Source organism: Callorhinus ursinus, unplaced genomic scaffold, assembly GCF_003265705.2.
Source record: "Callorhinus ursinus isolate GAN/ISIS: 27379988/994484 unplaced genomic scaffold, GSC_fseal_2.0 scaffold4, whole genome shotgun sequence".
Classification (NCBI taxonomy): Eukaryota; Metazoa; Chordata; class Mammalia; order Carnivora; family Otariidae; genus Callorhinus; species Callorhinus ursinus.
In genome coordinates, this window is record NW_027397066.1 from 139,507,839 (window position 1) to 139,531,248 (window position 23,410).

The 23,410-nt window shown below is 42.6% G+C and overlaps 2 pseudogenes; both read right to left on the reverse strand.

Moving 5' to 3' along the window:
- Positions 1–10,139: 10,139 nt before the first annotated feature.
- Positions 10,140–11,522, reverse strand: LOC141372553 (tripartite motif-containing protein 75-like; annotated as a pseudogene).
- Positions 11,523–14,660: 3,138 nt separating this feature from the next.
- Positions 14,661–14,820, reverse strand: LOC112826006 (large ribosomal subunit protein eL39-like; annotated as a pseudogene).
- Between the last annotated feature and the right edge of the window lie 8,590 nt (positions 14,821–23,410).

Here is a 23,410-nt window from a genome sequence, read left to right on the forward strand (position 1 = left end):
CATTTTGAGTCTATTTTTGTGTGTGGTGTAAGGAAATGGTCCAGTTTCATTCTTCTGCATGTGGCTGTCCAGTTTTCCCAACACCATTTGTTGAAGAGACTATCTTTTTTCCATTGGACATTCTTTCCTGCTTTGTCAAAGATTAGTTGACCATAGAGTTGAGGGTACATTTTTAGGCTCTCTATTCTGTTCCATTGATCTATGTATCTGTTTTTGTGCCAGTACTATACTGTCTGGATGATGACAGCTTTGTAATAAGAGCTTGAAGTCTGGAATTGTAATGCCACCAGCTTTGCTTTTCTTTTTCAACATTCCTCTGGCTATTTGGGGTCTTTTCTGGTTCCATACAAATTTTAGGATTATTTGTTCCAGCTCTGTGAAAAAAGTTGATGGTATTTTGTTTTGTTTTTGTTTTTGTTTTTTTTAAGATTTTATTTATTTATTTGAGAGAGAGAGAATGAGAGATAGAGAGCACGAGAGGGAAGAGGGTCAGAGGGAGAAGCAGACTCCCTGCTGAGCAGGGAGCCCGATGCAGGACTCGATCCTGGGACTCCAGGATCATGACCTGAGCCGAAGGCAGTCACTTAACCAACTGAGCCACCCAGGCACCCCAGTTGATGGTATTTTGATAGGTATTGCATTAAATGTGTAGATTGCCCTAGGTAGCATTGACATTTTAACAATATTTGTTCTTCCAATCCATGAGCATGGAACTTTTTTCCATTTCTCTGTGTCTTCCCCAATTTCTTTCATCAGTATTCTATAGTTTTCTGAGTACAGATTCTTTGCCTCTTCAGTTAGATTTATTCCTAGGTATCTAATGGTTGGGTGCAATTGTAAATGGGATTGACTCCTTAATTTCTCTTTCTTCTGGCTTGTTGTTGGTGTATAGAAATGCAAATGATTTCTGTACATTGATTTTATATCCTGCCACTTTACTGAATTCCTGTATGAGTTCTAGCAATTTTGGGGTGGAGTCTTTTGGGTTTTCCACAAAAAGTATCATATCATCTGCAAAGAGTGAAAGTTTGACTTCTTCTTTGCAGATTCAGATGCCTTTTATTCCTTTTTGTTGTCTGATTGCTGAGGCTAGGACTTCTAGTACTATGTTGACCAGCAGTGGTGATAGTGGACATCCCTGCCATGTTCCCGACCTTAGGGGAAAAGTTCTCAGTTTTTCCCCATTGAGAATGATATCCGCTGTGGGTTTTTCATAGATGGCTTTTATGATATTGAGGTATGTACCCTCTATCCCTACACTGTGAAGAGTTTTAATCAAGAAAGGATGCTGTACTTTGTCAGATGCTTTTTCTGCATCTATTGAGAGGATCATATGGTTCTTGTTCTTTCTTTTATTAATGTATTGTATCACATTGATTGATTTATGCATGTTGAACCAACCTTGCAGCCCAGGAATAAATCCCACTTGGTTGCGGTGAATAATCCTTTTAATGTACTGTTGGATCCTCTTGGCTAGTATTTTAGTGAAAATTTTTGCATCCATGTTCATCAGGGATATTGGTCTGTAATTCTTCTTTTTGATGGGGTCTTTGTCCAGTTTGGGGATCAAGGTAATGCTGGCCTCATAAAATGAGTTTGGAAGTTTTCCTTCTATTTCCATTTTTTGGAACAGTTTCAGAAGAATAGGTATTAATTCTTCTTTAAATGTTTGGTAGAATTCCCCTGGGAAGCCATCTGGCCCTGGACTCTTGTTTGTTGGAAGATTTTTGATGACTGCTTCAATTTCCTTAGCGGTTATAGGTCTGTTCAGGTTTTCTATTTCTTCCTGGTTCAATTTTGGTAGTTGATACATCTCTAGGAATACATCCATTTCTTCCAGATTGTCTAATTTGCTGGCATAGAGTTGCTCATAATATGTTCTTAGAATTGTTTGTATTTCTTTGGTGTTGGTTGTGATCTCTCCTCTTTCATTCATGATTTTGTTTATTTGGGTCCTTTCTCTTTTCTTTTTGATAAGTCTGGTGAGGGTTTATCAATCATATTAATTCTTTCAAAGAAACAGCTCCTTGTTTCGTTGATCTGTTCTACTGTTCTTTTGGTTTCTATTTCATTGATTTCTCTGATCTTTATTATTTCTCTTCTCCTGCTAGGTTTAGGCTTTATTTGCTGTTCTTTCTCCAGCTCCTTTAGGTGTAGGGTTAGGTTGTGTATTTGAGACCTTTCTTATTTCTTGAGAAAGGCTTGTATTGCTGTATACTTTCCTCTTAGGACCACCTTTGCTGCATCCCAAAGATTTTGACCAGTTGTGTTTTCATTTTCATTGGTTTCCATGAATTTTTTTAATTCTTCTTGAATTTCCTGGTTGACCCATTCATTCTTTAGTAGGATGCTCTTTAGCCTCCATGTATTTGAGTTCTTTCCAACTTTCCTCTTGTGATTGAGTTCCAGTTTCAAAGCATTGTGGTCCAAAAATATGCAGGGAATGATCCCAGTCTTTCGGTACTAGTTGAGACCTGATTTGTGACCCAGGATGTGATCTATTTGGGAGAATGTTCCATATGCACTAGAGAAGAATGTGTATTCTGTTGCTTTGGGATGGAATGTTCTGAATATATCTGTGAAGTCCATCTGGTCCCGTGTGTCACTTAAAGCCTTTATTTCCTTGTTGATCTTTTGCTTAGATGATCTGTCCATTTGAGTGAGGGGCATGTTAAAGCCCCCTACTATTATTGTATTGTTGTCAATGTGTTTCTTTGATTTTGTTATTAATTGGCTTATATAATTGGCTGCTCCCATGTTAGGGGCATAGATATTTAAAATTGTTAGATCTTCTTGTTGGATAGACCCTTTAAGGATTATGTAGTTTCCTTCTTCTTCTCTTATAGTCTTTGGTTGAAAATCTGATTTGTCTGATATAAGAATTGCCACCCCAGCTTTCTTTTCGTGTCCATTAGCATGGCAAATGTTTTTCCAACCCCTCACTTTCAATCCGGAGATGCCTTTGTGTCTAAAATGAGTCTCTTGCAGACAGCATATCGGTGGGTCTTGTTTTTTTTATCCAATCTGATACCCTGTGTCTTTTGATTGGGGCACTTAGCCCATTCACATTCAGGGTAACTATTGAAAGATATGATTTTTGTGCCATTGTATTGCCTGTAAGGTGACTGTTACTGTATTTTGTCTCTGTTCCTTTCTGGTCTATGTTACTTTTAGGCTATTTCTTTGCTTAGATGACCCCTTTCAATATTTCTTGTAGGGCTGGTTTGGTGTTCACATATTCTTTTAGTTTTTTTTGTCCTGGAAGTTTTTATCTCTCCTTCTATTTTCTTTTCTTTTTCTTTTTTTTTTTTTCTCCTTCTATTTTCAATGACAGCCTAGCTGGATATAGTATTCTTGGCTGCATATTTTTCTTATTTAGTGCTCTGAATATATCATGCCAGTCCTTTCTGGCCTGCCAGGTCACTGTGGATAGGTCTGCTGCCAATCTCATGTTTCTACCATTATAAGTTACAGACTTCTCGTCCTGAGCTGCTTTCAGGATTTTCTCTTTGTCTCTGAGACTTGTGGGTTTTACTCTTAGATGTAGGGTGTTGACCTATTTCTATTGATTTTGAGGGGGGTTCTCTGTGCCTCCTGGATTTTGATGCCTGTTTCCTTCCCCAAATTAGGGAAATTCTCTGCTATAATTTGCTTCAATATACCTTCTACCCCTCTCTCTTTTCTTCTTCTGGGATCCCAATTATTCTAATGTTGTTTCGCTTTATGGTATCCCTTATCTCTCAAATTCTCCCCTCGTGATCCAGTAGTTGTTTATCTCTCTTTTTCTCAGCTTCTTTATTCTCCATCATTTGGTCTTCCATATCACTAATTCTCTCTTCTGCCTCATTTATCCTAGCAGTTCGAGCCTCATTTTTGATTGCACCTCATTAATAGCCTTTTTGATTTCAATGTGGCTAGATTTTAGTTCTTTTATTTCTCCAGAAAAGGATTCTCTAGTATCTTCTATGCTTTTTTCAAGCCCAGCTAGTATCTGTATAATCGTCTTTCTGAACTCTAGTTCCAACATCTTACTAATGTCTGTACTGATTAGGTTCCTGGCAGTCGGTACTGCCTCTTGTTCTTTTATTTGAGATGAGTTTTTCATCTCGCCATTTGGTCCAGAGGAGAATAGATGAATGAGAGAACAAAATGCTAAAAGGGAAACAATGATACCAGAAAAATAGACACTAAACAAATCAAAAGAGACCCAAAACCGGAGGAGGGAAAGAAAGGGGGGGAAAAAAAGAATATGATCAAGCTGGTGAAAAGAACAGAACTACACACTAGATTTTGGGTGTATTTTGGTCTTTTAGAAGAAATTACCTCCCAAAATTTTAAAGAAAAAGAAACTTACATATATACAAATTAAGGGTAGATGCAATGAAGGGATGGAGTATGACTGTAAAGATGAAAATTTAAAAAGATTTTAAAAAAAGGAGTTGATAAGAAATTGGTTGAAAAAAAATTTTTAAAAAGAGAGAATGTGATCACGCAGGAGACTAGGATGTCATACACTAGATTTAGGGTATATTTTGGTCTGTTAGGAGAAACTGTATCCCATAATTTTAAAGAAATAAAAACTTACATCTATACATATATATATATAATAAGATTAAATACAATGAATGGATAGAATATGACTATAAAAATGAAAATTAAAAAAATATTTTTAAAAAGGAATTGATAAGATGTTGGTTGAAAAAGGAAGGAAGAAAAATTCAACTAAAAAATAGAAAAAGAAAAAAATAAAGAAAATTTTTAAAAAATTAACTTTGAAAGACTAAAGAATCATGAAAAAAAAGCCATGAATTCTGTGTGCTGTATTCTAGTGCTGGAGTTCTGCAGTTCTCATTGATGGGTAAACTTGGTCTTGGCTGGATGTTCTTGCTGATCTTCTGGGGCAGAGGCCTGTTGCAGTGATTCTCAAATGTCTTTGTCGGTGGCAGATTGCCCTGCCCTTGCCACGGGCCAGGCTAGGTAATCTGCTCCGGTTTGCTCTCCACAGCTTTTGTTTCCTGAAAGCTTTCTGTACAGCTTTGGAGGATGTGAGTGAAAATGGTGGCCTCCCAATCTCCACCCCAGAGGAACCAAGAGCTCAGAGCCCCACTCTTCAGTGAGCCCCCAGAGAAAAGCAGTCAATCACTCCCATCTCCCCGGTCTCCAGCCACATTCCATGCTCACCCAGCCTGTGCCCAAGCGTTTTTATCTCTGGCACAGGACCCTGTGTGGAGTCTCCAAATCCAGCAGATTCCTGCAGTGCACGCCGCTCCTCCCTTGGGGGAGGAAGGGGAGTCTCCCTGGATCTGCCACTTTTTGGGTCCCTGCTCGAAAAGTAGTGGCCCGACTATGCACTGGATCTCAGTTTATGGCAACCCCAAGCTGAGAGCCCACTCCTCAGCTCCATCTCTGTAGCTGGCTTCCCTGCTCCGATACCTGGGAGCTCTGCCACACTCAGGCACCCCTGGTCTCTCTGTGACCCTGAGGGTCCTGAGACCACACTGTTCCAGCGAGGGTTTCACCATCCCACTTAGCCACTGGAGTGACATCCCTCAGCGGAGCAGACTTCAAACAAGTTCTGATTTTGTGCTCTGCTGCTCTATCAATTGCCAGTAACCAGCTCCCTCCCCCCAGAAGAAGTCTATCTTCCTGAATATCACCTCGGATTCACTTCTCTGCACATCCTACCTTCCAGAAAGTGGTCACTTTTCTGTTCATAGAGTTGCTGCTGTTCTTTTCTTCAATCTATTGAGTTTGTAGGTGTTCTGAATGGTTTGGTACCTATCTAGCTGAATTCCTGGGACCAGACAAAATTTAGGTCTCCTACTCCTCTGCCATCTTGCTCTTCCCCCCGTGAAAAGCTGTACTTTTTTATTCTTATAAAAGGTTTAATTTAGAATTTCACAGGATTTATCATAGATACCCTCATGTTCCCCATGAGAAATGGGGAATGACAAAATGTTACAGATTGCTGTGGACAGAATTATGTGAGAAAATAAAGAACTGTGAGAAAATAAGCTTGTTGTTTCAGCCACCCAGTCTATAGTATTTTGTTACAGTAGCCCAAGCACACTAATACATAGATAACTACAGAAAAAGAGGAACAAATACCAACTGTCTTGCACCATGCACTTACATGTCCCTCCTTCACACCATGGCATATGGTAAGGGACTGAGAACAGGGCAAGCAGGGGGGATATGCTAGAGGGCCCAAGCGTGGCTCCATCCTGTAGCAAGGCCTCAGTAGCTATGCTGAGTGAGCACAGTGCTGTACCCATGATCCAAGGCATACTGGGCAGATGAGTATTGAAGGTTTAGACTTAGGGCCTATGAGAGCCTCTATTTCAAGGAGGTCTCAGTACAGATCTTCCATGACTTATGATGGGGTTATTTTTCAATAAACCCATCAAAAATTGAAAATATAATAATATTGCAAAATAACCTACCAAACACCATAACTTAGCCTAGTCTCCTTGAAATATTCTCGGAACACTTATATTAGCCTACGGTTGGGAAAAGTCATCTAACACAAAGCGTATTTCATATGAAAGTGTTGAATATCTCATTGAATACTGTACTGAAAGTGAAAAACTATGGTTATAAATGTATTGGTTGTTTACCCTCATGGTCACATGGCCGACTGGGAGTTACAGCTTGCTGTCACAGCCCAGCATCATGAGAGAGAATCACACCACATGTTGCTGGCCCAGGCAAAGATCAAAATTCAAAATTCAAGGTATAGGTTTCTTTTTTTTTTTTAAGATTATTTATTTATTTTAAAGAGAGAGGGAGGGGGCGCCTGGGTGGCTCAGTCATAAGTGTCTGCCTTTGGCTCAGGTCATGATTCCAGGGTCCTGGGATAGAACTCTGCATCGGGCTCCCTGCTCTGCAGGAAACCTGCTTCTCCCTCTCCCACTCCCCCTGCTGTGTTCCCTCTCTCGCTGTTCCTCTGTCAAATAAATAAATAAAATCTTTAAATAAATAAAGAGAGAGGGAGAACAAGGGGAGGAGCAGAGGGAGAGGGAGAGACTCCACAGTAAGCACAGAGCCTCATGCAGGGCTCAATCTCATGACCCTGAGATCACGACCTGAGCTGAAACCAAGATTCAATCACTTAACCAACTGAGCCACCCAGGTGCCCTAAAAGTACAAGTTTGTATTGAATGTGTATCATTCTTTCATGCCATCATAAAGTTGAAAAATTCTAAGTTGGATTGCCTGTATGTGCCCAACAGTGGCTTACAGCATAGAGCTAAGGATCTTGCATTGAGAGCCCAGGGGCAACTTATGGCCATCATGCTGGCCCAGAGTCCCAGGAAGCATCATCTACAATGATGTCTCTGGGGGCACTAATAGGAATGCTTGATATATTCCTATTTAGACAGATTCTAGAGCCCTTCCTTGGAAGTAGCCCCCTTACAGGTGGGCTGATTTACAAGTAACATAAATGGCCTTAAGCAAAATTTATAAATGAGGAATAAGTTGCCTCTAGAACCCAAAAAAGCCTAAAAGATGTTGGGCTTGTTTTCATGTTGTGGGTTTTTAAGAGGGTCAATAGCTATTTCTTTTTTTTTTTAAGATTTTTATTTTAAATAAAAATTTTATTTTTATTATTTATAAAATAAATATTTTATTTATTTATTTGACAGAGAGAGAAAGACAGTGAGAGAGGGAACACAAGTAGGGGGACCTGAGCCAAAGGCAGACGCTTAATGAATGAGCCACCCAGGTGCCCCAAGATTTTATTTATTTAGAGAGAGAGAGCATGAGCAGGAGGGGCACAGGGAAAGGGAGAGAGAATCTCAAGCAGACTCGGGCTGAGCTCAGAGCCCAATGTGGGGCTGGATCCCATGACCCTGAGACCTTAACCAAAACCCTCAGTTGGATGCCCAACCATCTGCACCACTCAGGCACCCCTGTCAATAGCTATTTCTTGACAGTGTCAGGGATAGAGATGCCCTCGGGTTACCAGGTAACTTACAGGAAATTAACCAAGATTATAGTCAGAGATCTCTGGAGGAGTATGTCATAAATGTAAATCATTTATGATTTAGAGAAAGTTGAATGTAATAAAAGTCTTGCCTCAAAGGTTGTATGCCAGGGGCGCCTGGGTGGCTTAGTCGTTAAGCATCTTCCTTCAGCTCAGGTCATGATCCCTGGGTCCTGGGATAGAGCCCCTGCATCGGGCTTTTTGCTCTGTGGGAAGCCTGCTTCTCCCTCTCCCTCTGCTCTTCCCCCTGGTTGTGTTCCTTCTTTCACTATGTCTCTCTCTGTCAAAGAAATAAAATCTTAAAAAAAAAAAAAAAGATTGTATGCCAAGACAAAACTGTTGAGGTAGCTAGAATTGCTGGGTAGAGGTGTATGATATCCCTTTGGAGGTGAAGGGAAGTTATGGCTGAGAAGCTGTTGAAATAAACCCTAATCTAATATACTGGCCAAATCTATAATAGCCAGATATTTACTAGTTGTTGATTGGATGGAATTAGCAATTATGACAACATTGGGTGGGACCACAGCCTTAAAGTTGTAGTAATTCATTGTGAGATGCTACCCATTCTTTTTAAGTTAAAGATAGGCAAAATTTACCTGTTAAACAGTGAAGCAGTAGGGATAACCTCTTCTCTACACAGATCTTCAATAATGTATTTCAGTTCTTGAATGCCCTGTTTTAACTAATGTTTAGTCATATTATCTATTGGGGGTGGGGCATTCATTGGGGTCCATTTTGTGAAGCCAATTTGTGTCAATGATTTAATTTTAATTTATGACTCACTGGGTCAGCTCATCCATGCCTTCTCTTGGGCATTTTAAGAGAATGTGTACTGTGACCATGGGGAATTTAGGCAAGGCAACTGTTCTGTTAGCTAAAATGAAGCATACCTCTTTGATTTCTATTTTGTTTTCAGTAGCATCATGAACATTATAGGGGGTACCATGTTCGAATTTATTGGGATCCCACTAAATCAACATCTAGGTTATAGAGGCATAAAATAGAACCTCACTCTTTTATTTTGTTTGTTCTATAGATTCTTTTTTTTTTAAGATTTTATTCATTTATTTCAGACAGAGAGTGAGCGAGGGAGAGAGAGCACATAGGGTGGGGAGGGGCAGAGGGAGTCTGATGCAGGCTCGATCCCAGGACCCTGGGATCACGACCCAAGCTGAAGGCAGCCATTTAACTGACTGAGCAACCCAGGCACCTGTTCTATAAATTCTTATAGTAAATTTTGACTTGCCAATTAGATCAAATTGAGGACCTCTGTTCTGTTTGTTTCTTTTCCTTCCCCTCATTCCAGTCTTTCCTTCCTTCTTTCTGACTTGGATTCTAGAGCCTTTCCTTAGAGGAGACCCCATTGAAAATGGGCTGATTTGCAAGTAAAGGCATAAATGCTCAAAGTACTTGAATACTTTGGGCAGAGGAGTCAAAGAAAAAAAGAGGAGAAAACCCCCTGTGGATGTTAGTCAGCATTTCCATAAGTCTGCTCAGACACCAATGTTAAGACCAGGTTGTATGGCTAGGATGGACCCTCACCGAAAATTTTGTTCGCTGTAAGGACTGATGACACCACACACCAGAAAGATATGAAGAGGTTTATTACTCATATAGTCTGGATGGAGACACGTCTCTATCCTCCAAGGCTGTTCCCCATATAGCATCCTTGAACATATAATGTGCAGCAGTCAGTGCTTTATTCCCATGCAGAAACATGACAGACCCACTAAGAATCGTCTCCCTACACTTGTCTTTTCTCTACCTGAAGTATAAAAAGGTACTTATGTATAGGACTATATCGTAAATATACAAAGTTTGTAATATATGTAATATATGTAAATGTAAATATGTAAATGTACAAAAATTTATTGGGGCTATAAAATTATAATGTATATACTCTGATCTTAGAATTCCCGAAACAGTTAATCTCCACATCTGTGTTAGTTTCCACAACACCCCTGTTGCTATTGAAACAAAACAAAAGAAAACAGAAAAAAAAACAGAAGAAATCAAAATGAGAAACCTTTTCCCATGTGTTTAAGTCAAATAAGCATCTAAAACAAATTCTGGTGCTAGATTCACGGATAGTTGTACAAGATTGTACCCACCGTCCATAAATCGCGGACAGAAAAGGAAGCCAAGTCACAGCTCATCCTTCACAATCTCTCCCTGCACAGGTCGTAAGAGGTGTAGAGTCGCGCCCCACACAGAGGTGAGGCTTCGGGACTTCAGAAAACGTACCCATGAAAGAACGGATGTGAGACCTGCCATTCAGACTGTAAAAGGAAACCTCCCCCAACTCACAGTGCAGATAGACGCCAACGCCCCTGGGCTTTTCCTTCAGCGCCACAGGCGCCGTCCCGCCGCCGAACTGTCGCGCGTCTGCTCCGGCCTGACGGGGGCCGCCTGCCCTTCCTGGAAAGGGAGCGCTGGCAAAGCCCCGCGGCCCACGCGCGCTTGCCCACCCACCTGCACCTCCCAGGATGGCGGGCCGCCGTCGAGGCGCTCGGAGCCCAGGACCACCGCATCCATCAGCAGTCTCTTCGGGTCTGAGGGACGCCGGGCTTTTTCCTCACAAATGTCACAGACTTTTTACCCTCGGAGGCAAGCAGATTCGGGTGCGCTGTCTCGGGATCCAGAGTAACTTCCCGTCTAAACCTCTGGAGAATTTTCTGCAGAGCCAAGTCCTGCGGAGGAAGACTGCATCCTTCCCTCCTTAACTGGAAAGAACAGGGAGCTGGGGGCTTCAGGCTTTCGCCCCTGTCGCGGGCGCTCCCGATCTCCGCCCGCCGTCTCACCTCGGACGCCGCGCTCCTCTCGGCCACCTTGTTTGGTAGGCGCGGGAGGGTGGAAACGTGCTCTGAAAACGCCGTGCTGTTCGCGCGGACTTTCTGCTGAAGGTCCCTGTCTTCTTCAGCGAGCCGTGAGAGAACAGCCTCTTGCTCACGGTCTACGCACTCGTGCAGGTGCTCAAACTCAGAGGTCACTTTCTGTCCCTGGTACTGCACCTTTTCTCTCAGGTCTAAGAGTTCTCTCTCTCGGGTGGCTACTAGTTTCTGAACGTCTGCCCCCCGCTTCTTCAGGGCCTGATGTAACGACTGAGCCTCTGCCCGTGATGAGAGGCGGCCTCCCCCAGGGGCCTCACCTGGTGGCCCCGCTGATCAGGGGGCTGTGTGCACTTGGGACACGACACCTCGAGGTCCTCCTCGCAGAAGAGGGTCAGGACCTGTTTGTGCTTCTCACAGCAATGCCTCTCTTCCCACCTCCTCTTCTTGCTCCTGGTGACGTGGGGGAGCTTGGCCATGTCAATCATCCTTCCCAGCTGGGTGTTGCTCCTCAAGTGCCTCTCTTGGCACGCGTGACGGCACACGGGGCACGGGAACCTGTCCTTGCGATCAGCCCAGGACTGCTGGATGCAGCAGTGACAGAAGTTGTGCCCACATTCGGTGGTGACGGGGTCTCCGAGGTAATCCAGACAGATGGGACAGTTGGCTTTGGCCTGGAGTCCTGCCAGGGCTGCCGGGACTGCCATTGGGCTGTAAATGAAGGACTGCACTGAGGTGGGTTTTCCTCAGGAGCTGGACTCTGAAGGCTCTTTCCGCTGAAAAGCCTCAGACACACTCTCAGATCTCACTGTTCTTCCTGTCTTGAACGTTTCATTCCTATGAGGCAAAATGACCTCAGGTACAAAGACCCAGGGAAGCTACAGGTGATCACAGGTTAGTTGGGCAACCAGCTGCCCTTGGCAGCTCGGAGGATGTGAAGCCAAGTTATGCAATTCTCTTGGTCAAATTGTAGACACAACTTTAAAGTGCTTCTTCATCCCTAGAGAGGAGAAAATACTGTTTCATGTAAAAAAATTTACCATTTGTTTTGTGGCCCTGCTCACTGCCACATTTGAGACAGCCACCAATTCTTCTCTCCACTCCCAGGATTCTACCTACACCCACATCAACCACAGGGGGGTGGCCGCATGGCACTGCAGAAAGTTAAAGGCTTTGCAAATTGAGCCTCCACCTTGAGTAGGATTTCCCCTTACTTGTTATCTGGGGGATCTGGGAGAAGTACCTAACATCCTCATCTCTAAGAGAATCAAGTAAATAAGGATATAAATCCTGACTTCAATCATTTCAATCTTTTCAAAGATCCAATAAAAGAACCTGGTATTTTTTGGTTTAAACCACATTTATTTCTTAAACCACAACACTGAATTCATAGTATGTCAAAATTTACTTTTCACATAAGCATCTCAACTGCAGGATACATTCAACTGTGTACATAAAAGTGGTTTGGACTAGATTAGATTTACTCTGAGGATGCTGCCAAGTCAGAAAGCTGTGATTTTGACAAGAGGCATAGAATGAAATTGGAAATCAGGAATTCAATGTGAGAAAATACTAAGAAACACACACACAGATACACAACTACCCTCCAAAGTAATTGATGAGACACCAGCTAGTAAGGATTGGTAGGGACATGATCCCCAGAAAAGGGCATGGAGTTTTCCCTTAGTACCAGTTATTGATTCTGAAATACAGGCTGAAAAGCTGAGGCCAGCTCTCAGGGTTGAGGGAACAAATATGGACTTAAGGGCACCCAGTAGAGGATGTGTTCTGGTAAATGTTCCACAATTTAAATTGGTATCGTTGAAGTGTTACATACTAGAAGAGTCATAAATGGGATACCCCTTAAAAAGTCCATTGATTTAATCACCTCAAACCCTGATGGGTTCAAGACAATCTCTGCTTAACTGCCAGAGACCCCAAAATGAATTTCAAAATATGAAGATATAAAGTCTTAGTGATCTGTGCTGTCACTGAAACACCCATACACAGGAGGTGAGCATGTAAGTTGGTACCACCACTTGAGAAAACTGTTTTGCATTATCAACCAACTTGGAAAACACACATATCTTAAGACCCAGTTATTCTACTCAGGCTGTATAACCATCAGAAATATGAACCAGAAGGGCTTCAAAATATGTGCACCAAAAGACGTACATGGAGATTCATGACAACATTTTTCACAAGTCTAAACTTAAAATAATTCCAATGTCTGACATTAGAATGCATGAAAGAATTGTGGTGTATTCATACAGTGGAACATTAATTAACAATGGGAAGGTGCTAAGTATTCTTCACCCCAAAACTTGGATGAGTCACAGAGATGTGTGAAAAAAAAAGCCAGGCACAAAATACAGATTGTGTATAGGAAAAATTACTTCATGGCGTTAGACCTCAGCACAATGCAAATATTTGGGGAGGAGGGACAGGCTAATGATTGGGGAAAACATTAGAAAGTTTTCTGGGGATGCTGGTAATAATTTTTTTTCAAACATATAAATAGCTCTTATACCAAGTAATCCACACAAACATATGAATAATCTGGATATAAAAATGGGTAAAGGAGATAAACAAATGGCCAATCATGAAATTGAAGCAGATCATTTTAATAATGCAGAGACATGGGAATGAAAAACAAGACAGATTGTTCTTTGCGTCTCATGAGATTGGCAGAGATTTGAAAGACTGCACATAATGGGTAGTGGAGCCAGAAGGATACCACAAGACCTTTTAAAAGTCAGAAAGCGTTTACAGAGAAGGAGAAAATGTTCCTAGCAGCAGGCCTGGCACATAGAAGGTGACCAATGATAACTAATGATACCTGAAACTTTCCATACTCAGGACCCTCAGAACCTGTCTCTGACTGCTGAGTCCATCAGCACCCATTTGGGCCTCCACCCATCTGCTCTCCACGCCCTCAGATCTAATCATGACCCTCTCCTACAGGACTGCTGCTCCCATCTGGAGGGCCACATCCTTCCATCAGCTCCAGCTTCTCCTACCACCAAGCTCTCCACAGCTGTCACCTGCCTTCCCTTTTCTAGGAGGTTGTCACACACAGAGACAGTCTCCCTGTTTTCTGACCCCTAGGGTAGGACAGGACAAGAACTGACTATCTGTACTTTTAGGTGACTTAGGACTAGGCTCACTGAGGGACTGGTAACCTTAAGAACCGGCACCTCTTTTAAAAGAAACCAAACTCAAGATGGGATTCCCTTGCAAGGTGCAATTTTCGGCCCTGCACAGAGCAGGAGCTCAGGAGATCACAGCTCATACATACCACTCTCCAGCCCCCTCTCCCCATCCCTACATTGTCCCAACTCCCTGCTTACCTGGGGCAGGAGACTCTGGACAGCAGGCTTGCCATGAACACAAGTCTCACTGAGAGGCGCTGAAGCGACTGCGCGGATCAGAGTGAGACCACTGCATATACACACCACTTGGAGGGTGGAGCTGTTAGGGTCCTGCCCACCAGACTGGTGGCTCCTCCCCCGTGGAGGAAAGGCAGGGCCACGCTACAGGTGAGGAAGTTCGAAGGTGCTGTTTGGTGCCGGAGGGGATCTCCTGTGATTCAATCAGACCAGGCGGAGCGGGCTGTGGTTTGTTTGTTTGTTTGTTTGTTTTTTAGAGCCGAAAGGTCTCGCATTTATTACTGAACCAACCTACCGGTGCAGAGGCATAGTCACAGAGAAAAATCATTTCCATGATAAGACAAGTCTATGGCCAGGTAGGAAGGATGCTTACAGAATGATAGAACACATGATCTTCATGCAGCTTAATTAAATATGTGTGCCAGTTAAGTGTGTCATCTCATGATGTGTGATGCCTTATAGACCCAGCTTGGTTATTCTCCAGTGCCTCCTCTTGCAGTTCTACCTGATTTTATTACCAGTTTTCATCCGAATCCACTGGGGAGTGGGACGATTCTGCTTTTGTTTCTTGGCCAGGAATCGCTTGATTCTGAAAGTCTTGTGAGAAGACATGGCGAGAAGCAGTGAGCCACGCAGAGCAGGATGGTGGAGAAAAAGAGAAAGTGGAGCGGGCTGTGTTAATACACATAATCTCCCTTGTGCCTTTGCCATCCTCCCTAATCCCATTTTCACTGATGAGGAGACTGAAATCTGAAAGGCTAAATGAGGCCAGGTCATTCCCTCCCCAGGGATGTAATTCAGGTCCCGAGTGACATCCTCTCCTAGCAGTTTGTCCCATCCAGCACCATGCAGCACAAGGATTGTGGAGCATTCCGCAGGCAGCAGGTTGCAGGTCTGCAGCTCCTAAGAACCCTCAGAGGCTGAGCCTGTGCCATGGATGCTCATGTTGCCCAAACTGCCTTTTTCCTAAGTGGAGCCAAGGTGAGAAAGCCAGGCCCATTAGTCCCTCTGTCCGTAATTCCTTACGTTGTTGGGAGTCAACAACTAACTCCTTCTTTTGCCTCATGTGCATGCCCTGTTCTGAGGCCCGCACCTCCACTCAGCACTTCCCACCCGGCGCCCAGCCCCACCATGTCTTTCACAGCTGCTTGAGGGAGTAAGTCCTGAAGGTCATGGGTCTTTGCTGGGTGGTGGGTGACTGGCCCTCACCTAAAGTCGATGCAATCTTAGGGGCTTCATCCACACAGTGACTGTGGTTCTCCGTAGTGGACCGTGAGGCAGAGGCAGGGAACAAAACTGCTCTGGGAATACCGGGTGCTGGAGGAGGCTCAGCCTGTGACCTGAAATAAGTGACATGTGTCCTTGCTCTAACTAAACACATTTCTTCATTTCACATAGCCCTCACAGTAATAATGGTTCCCAATTCAGAGATGGGAAAATTAAGGACCAAAGAGGTTAAGAGATGGAGAGGGGTTGCAGCCCAGGCAAGTCTTACTCAGAATCCAAAAGCACAGCTACCATGGATCCTGCCCCCGCACCCCCACCCCTACCCCTACCCACAGGGGCAATGACGAGCCCTTCTGGTGGAGCCCCCTGGAGGCATTTCCTTCCCAAGGAGCATAAGCCTGAGGTTACACATATACATATATATATATATACATAGGTGAGATGACCTTATATATATTATGTCATGGATTTGCTTTTTTTTTTTTACAACTTAACTTGGGCTTGTACACCTAAAATGAGTACAATGTTAAAGATATAATCGGTATTTAACATTGTACTCATTTTAGGTATACAACATAATGATTTGATATGTTTATATATTGCAAAGTGATTACCACAGTAAGTTTTAATCAACATCCATCAGTACACATAGTTACAAATGTTGTGTGTGTTGTGTGTGAAATGAGAACTTTAAAGATTTACTGCTTTAGTAACTTTCAAATATACAATACAATTAACTATAGTCATGGTACTATATAGTACATCCCAGGACTTGTTTATCCTATAGCTGGAAGGTTGTATCTTTTGATCACATTTATCCATTTTGCCCACCCCTCCCACCTCTGGCAACTGCCAGTCTATTGTCTGTATCTAGAGGGGTTTTTTGTTTGTTTTTGTTTTGTTTTGTTTAGATTCCACAAATAAGTGAGATCATACAGTATTTGTCTTTGTCCAACATATTTCATTTTTAAGATTTTATTTATTTGACACAGAGAGAGAGCACAGCAGGGGCAGGAGGGGCAAAGGGAGAGGGAGAAGCAGACTCCCTGCTGAGCAGGGAGCCCAACACGGGGCTTGATCCCAGGACCCTGGGATTATCACCTGAGCCAGAGGCAGATGCTTAACCTACTGAGACCACCCAGGTGCCCCCTGTCTGACATATTTCATTAAGCATAATGCCCTCAAAATCTATCCATGTTGTTGCAAATGGCAGGATTTCTTTCCCCTTTTTTTGGCTGAATATTTCATTGTGTGTGTGTGTGTGTGTGTGTGTGTGTGTGTGTGTGTGTATTATGTATATACATCCGTTTACCTGGTCATGGACACTTAGGTTGTTTCCATGTGTTGGCTATTGTAAATCATGTCACAATGAAAGTGGTAAGGCAGATGTCTCCTCAAGATTGTGATTTCATTTCCTTCAAATAAATAAATACCCAGAAGTATAATTACTAGATCACATGGTTATTTTTAATTTGGGGAGGAACCTCCATACTGTTTTCCATGGTGGCTGCAGCAATTTACATTCCCACCAACAATGCACATGGTTCTTTTTACTCCACATCCTCACCAACACTTGTTATCTCTTGTCTTTTTGATAACCATTCTACTAACAGGTGTGAGGTGATACCTCACTGTGGCTTGTTTGGTTTTTTTGAAAAGATTTATTTATTTAGGGATGCCTAAATAAATAGGTGGCTCAGTTGGTTAAGGGTCTGCCTTCAGCTCAGATCATGATCCCAGGGTCCTGGGATCGAGCCCTGCATTGGGCTCCCTGGTCAGCAGGCAGCTTACTTCTCCCTCTGCCTGACACTCCCCCTGCTTGTGCTGGCACTCTCTCTCTCTCTCTGACAAATAAAATCTTTAAAAAGATTTATTTATTTGAGAGAGAGTGAGGAGGGGAGGAAGGGGGAAGAGGGAGAGAAAGTTTTAAGCAGACTCTGTGCTGGATGTGAAGCCTGTCTCGGGGCTCAATCTCACCACCCTGAGATGGCGACCTGAGTGGAAATCAAGAGTCAGACACTTAACTGACTCAGCTACCCAGGTGTACCCATCTCATTGTGGTTTCGATTTGCATTTCCTGATGATTATTGATGTTGAGCATTTTTTCATGTACCTGTTGGCCATTTGGATATCTTCTTTGAAAAATGTCTATTCAGTTCCTCTGCCCATTTTTTAAATCAGATTGAGTTGTGTGACTTCGTTATATATTTTAGATATGAATCCCTTCTCAGATATATGACTTGCAAATGTTCTTTCCCATTCAGTAGGTTGCCTTTCATTTTGTTGATGGTTTCCTTTGCTATACAGAAGCTTTTTTTAATTTGATATAGTCCCACTTGTTTATTTTTGCTTTTGTTTTATCTTTTTTAAAGTATTAAATATTATGCATGCTTATTTATGGCACTCATGCATAATTGGCACAGCCAAAAAACAGTTTTTGGCAATTTTCTAAATTGCTACCAATTTTGCACACCAACAGAATATTCAAAATTATAAGCAAGAATGGAAAACCAACAACTTTAGGTTTTATGGAAACCAAGTTGTTATTTGTCATTAGTAGAACATGTGAGTCTTGATCTCGGGGTCATGAGTTCGAGCCCCACATTGGCTGTAGAGAACATTTGAAATAAAAACGAATATCACAAATATTCATTGAGCAATTATTAGTGACCAGGCACCATCACAGGAGCTGGAAATACAGGATTGAAGAACTGCAATTCCCCACTGCCGTGGCTCCAACCACTCACACCCTGCCCTGCCTCAGCGTCTTTGAAAATATTTTCCCTCAAATGTGAAAAAAAAGTCACTCGATTTACCACCAACCTTCTCTGCCACATCAGAAAACTATTCATCTCCACGTCTCAGTAGTGGACCTCCATTTGACTAATAGCAAATGTAGAAATCCTTGGAAGCATATTTGAATTCTCTAATTCCTTAACCCCAACCAATCAAGCCAACAGCAAGTCCCATGGGCATTAGCTTGAAACCGTGTCACTGCCTTCCCACCTCCCTTGAGTAGGGCCCCTGTTTATGCCCTCCTCCTCACTCCCCCCAACTTTAAAACCACAGAATTTTAATGGAGGAATGTCCCTGTTCATGAGTCTTGGCAAGCAGAAAACTCCTGTAGAGTCACAGTTGATTTCTTGTCAATTTCAAGGCCAAGAACAGAGTGAATAAGCAAAGAAAAGTAAATGAACAAAGACTAGTATTCAAGTGACTTTGCTGCCAGATCACTCATGAAATCACTGAAAAAGTGTCAACCGAAGAGTCTTTTAATTCTTATTTTACTCTAAAAGAAGTATCTCTGATGTGGGTGAATTTATTGAATAACTGCTGTCAAATTGAGCCAGAGTTATTAGCAATGTCTATGTCAATCTAGTTACAAGTTCTAATTGGAGAGTTTTAATTCTAGCAAATTCTAGCACTTACTATTAATGTGATTTTCACTAATGTCTAATTGGATTCAAGAATTGTGGCAAATGATAGCTTTTCACCTCATATTAATGTATTCTTTCCAGCCACTTTGCAGATAAGTGAGGCCTTGCAATTAATTTTAGAAAACGGAATAATCGAAAATGTGTGTCACTTCCTGCTGTTGGTTTTTCAGCCTCAGTGTGCCATTTTAATGCTCTTTTTCTAGTTGCAGTGACCCAGTGCTGAGATCACATGAGTGATGGAGTTAGATTGCTGGGTGGAGTACTGGAGAAGTGCCCTGCTGACCATCACTGCACCTTACATAAAAAAATACTAGATTTTGTCTTACTAAGCAGCTGAGACAACCACTACAGGCTGTCCTGATCGAGGTACAGATTCCTCCTACTTCAATGAAAGAGGTTCCCCAAAACTCTGAGCATCTTCCTCACATTGTAGACAAAAATTACAGATAGACAAAATGAAATTTTTCCACAAAGATTTCATTTATTTTAGACAGAGGGAGCATGAGTGGGGTTGGGGTGTTGCCGAGGGACAAGCAGGGCAAGCAGACACCATGCTGAGCACAGAGCCAGGAGGGGCGGGAGGGGCTCAATCTCATGACCCGAGATCACTACCCAAGCCTCAATCAAGAGTCCCACGCCCAACGGACTGAGCCACCCAGGCACCCCACAAAATAAAACTCTTTATTACCAAGATTTGTAAACAATACACATAAAAGTCTCCAAATAGAAGTATTTTCTAAAATGAAAGTTTAACATAATGTAATACAACACAAGTATGTGGTGTTTTGTGGTTATATATGAATATGGTTTTCAAACCTGCAAGACAAAAGCAAAACAAATAGAAATCTGTAAATACCTTGTATAAACAAAAACAAAATGAAAAATTGACTGTGGTCCTTTTTGTACCTTAGAGTATTATAAATTTGCTTAGGCTGTAATCCTGGCCACTGGTTAATAAAGTAGGGTCTGTACACACTGGTTTCTGCAAAACTACTCTAAAACTTTCTGGCATTAAATGGGTTTCTTCAAAAAAAATGAAATAAAACAAAATGAAATGAAATGAAATAAAATGGCTTTTCCAAGTATAACAATTTGGAAAGTAAAAGACCATTTTCTTCAATATATTGGAAAGCATAGAATTTATAATTGATTTAATCAACTGGTGAATTTCTAGAAATGGAGAATACATAGGAAAATTATAAATGTTGCAAGTGCATTTATGAAAATTTGAAGAGATAATGTAAGAAAAAACTTGTAATTAAAAAAAAAACTTTTTTTAATTACATAAACTCTACACCCTACATGAGCCTTGAACTCACAACCCTGAGATCAAGTCACATGTTCTACTGACTGAGCCAACCAGGCGCCCCAAGACCTGTAATTTTTATATATTTTACCTTGAAACTACAAAAGCACTTTGCATCTGTTTCCTGCACTGTTTCTGTGAAGTAGTCCTGCTAAGTAATAAGTTATAGTTAGTGAAAGAGAGGCACCATCTCTCCGTGAAAGATGACTGTCTTCTAGGTGTTAACACAACACACTGCACTATCTTTGCAATTTCCTGTGAATTCAGAATCACTTTTAAAAAGGTGAAAACCACACACAACCAAAGCCCAAATTACCAGAATTCTTGAGATCATATCATCCCAACAATTTGTAATTATATAATTAATATTCCAAGTGGCATGCGTGAATAACAGAGACCTGCAAAGGTGTCCTCCCTAGGTGGTTCTTTATGAGTTACTATATTGTAAGGTCTAAAGTAGGTCCAATATAGAAATAAGCCCTAAATTAAAAAGAAAAAAAAAAGAACTCCTAAGGTTTTTTCTAAATGTATCAGTCTAAGTATAGATATGGGACCTGTTACTCAAATTAAACCTTCCGCAACTCATAGTCCAGGAAAATGTCAGATGGAATTTATTGGACCAGACAGAACTGATTTGCTAGCATCCATCTTTTGGGGACAGGGAAGTCATTGCATTTCTAAGAAAAGATTCCTTACAGACAGCTACGGCCCATTGACCATTGCCTCTTACTTCCACCTGCCAATAATACCTGCCAGAAACAACTCTCTGGAGACTCAGGACTGCTGGAAAAAAAGTAAGGTTGCTGAGATTGTAAGAAAAGTTTGTTTTCACCTCTCCTAATGTTGCACTTTTTCTATCTTCTGAGATAATAAGACCGGGGTGAGCAGTTTCAATATCTAGTGTCAAACTGACCTACAATAGATTATTTTCTGTAGGTTAAAATATTGTTCAGGAGAACCAATATATTTTTTCTTGAACTTTTTAAAAAGATTTTATTTAGGGTGCCTAGGTGGCTCAGTTGGTTAAGCGACTGCCTTCGGCTCAGGTCATGATCCTGGAGTGCCAATCGAGTCCCGCATCCGGCTCCCTGCTCAGCAGGGAGTCTGCTTCTCCGTCTGACCCTCCCCCCTCTCATGCTCTATCTCATTCTCTCTCTCAAATAAATAAATAAAATCTTAAAAAAATAATAAAGATTTTATTTATTTGACAGAGAGAGCACAAGCAGAGAGAGCACAAGCAGGGAGAGCAGCAGGCAGAGGGAGAGGGAGAAGCAGGCTCCCCGCTGAGCAGGGAGCCCGATGCGGGGCTCAATCCCAGGACCCGTGGATCATGACCTGAGCCGACGGGAGCCGCTTAATGACTGAGCCACCCAGGCGCCCCATTTTTTCTTGAATTTATATGAAAAGAAGGCTGGAGTGTTTAGGTTTTTGTACTTGTTATAGTTACTTACTTTCTTTTTTTTATTTTTTTTAAGATTTTATTTATTTATTTGACAGAGAGAGACACAGCAAGAGAGGGAACACAAGCAGGGGGAGTGGGAGAGGGAGAAACAGGCTTCCCGCTGAGCAGGGAGCCCGACACAGGGCTCGATCCCAGAACCCTTGGGATCATGACCTGAGCCAAAGGCAAAAGCTTAACGACCGAGCCACCCAGGCGCCCCTACTTTCTTTTTTTTTTTTTTTAGAGATTATTTATTTATTAGACAGAGAGAAAGCATGAGAAAGGGGAGGGGGGGGAAAGGAATGGGAGGGGTGGAGGGAGAGGGAGAAGCAGACTCATAGTTGAGCAGGGAGCCCAAAGCTGGACTCGATCCCAGGACCCTGGGATCATGACCTGAGTGGGAGGCAGATGTGACTGACTGAGCCACCCAGGCGCCCCAATTATAGATACTTTCAATACTTGTGACCAGCTCCTGTTCTGGCTACACACCTTTCTGCTATTTCAAACAGGAACATTTTTAGTGTGCTCACATGGTCTGAGAATTTTACTTGGTTCCCTTCAGTTTCTCCTGAATGGCTTTCTCTTCAATCTGTAATTTGAAAAGAATTCCTTCTCTTTAAGAAAACTTTTTTTTAATTTTTTAGCCTAAGAAAACTCAAATTATTTAAAGTCAGAATGTAATTTCCCCCTTTGAATTTTTATCTTCATTCGAAATTCAATAATTTTGAGATTAACCCCCCTCTCAGCGTCTTCAACCCGCTTCTGCAGGGACTTGATGTAGCTTTGGAGCTGCTTCCCGTGGCCAGCTGCAGCTTGCTCCATGGGCGTCAGGGGGTGGCCCCGGTGGCCGCAGGAGACCTTGCACTGCGGACACAGCAGCTCCAGGTCCTTCTCACGGACCAGGGCCAGAGCCTGACTGTGCCGCTCACACAGGGCTTTCTCTTCCCGCAGCCTCCTCCTTGCTCCTTCTGGCGGGAAGCCGCTCGACAAGATCAGTCATGTGACCTAACTGCATGTCCCTCTTGGGACAGTGGTGGAGGCCGACAGGACAGGGGAGGATGTCCTGTGGATCTTCCCAGCACTGGTGGATGCAGGAGCCACAGAAGCTGTGTCCACTGTCCGTGGTCACCGGGTCTCTCAGGGAATCCAGGCAGACAGGGCAGCGGGACTCGGCTTGGAGCTCAGCCGGGGAGGGGGCAAAGGGCATTGTGTACTCAGGGTTTCTGGGTGAGGAGACTCCGTTTAGTAAGTGTGATCCAAGTGGAGCTAGGAAAGGTGAGAAACTGATGTCTCCTCAGTGTTCACTTTCTTGAAGAAAGCCTGAAGTCTTCCAGGGTCCCAGGAAGCCAGAACCCCACAAGCCTGTTTCTGCTTCCCTTCCTTCAGCTCTAGAAGAAGCTGCCAGCAGTAGGCAACCACTGATCCCCTAGCTCCAGATCACCTTGACTCAAATTCATCTTGGCTTCTTAGTCCTCTTTGTCAGGAAAGAGACACAGCTTCAAGAAGTGATGGAATTTGGGGTTGGGAGGATGAGTTAGCCTGGTGATGGGTATGAAGGAGGGCACGTTCTGCGTGGAGCACTGGGTGTTATACGCAAACAATGAATCATGGAACACTACATCAAAAACTAATGATGTAATGGTGATTAACATAACATTAAAAAAAAAAAGAAGAAGGAATGGAATTTGATTGCAGTACACTGAGCTCCACAGAGACTGCGCTGGGGCAAGTGAGAGCCAGGCAGGCACTGGTGACTCTGCCTTGCTGAGGAAAATAATTAAACGTGGGCAGAGGA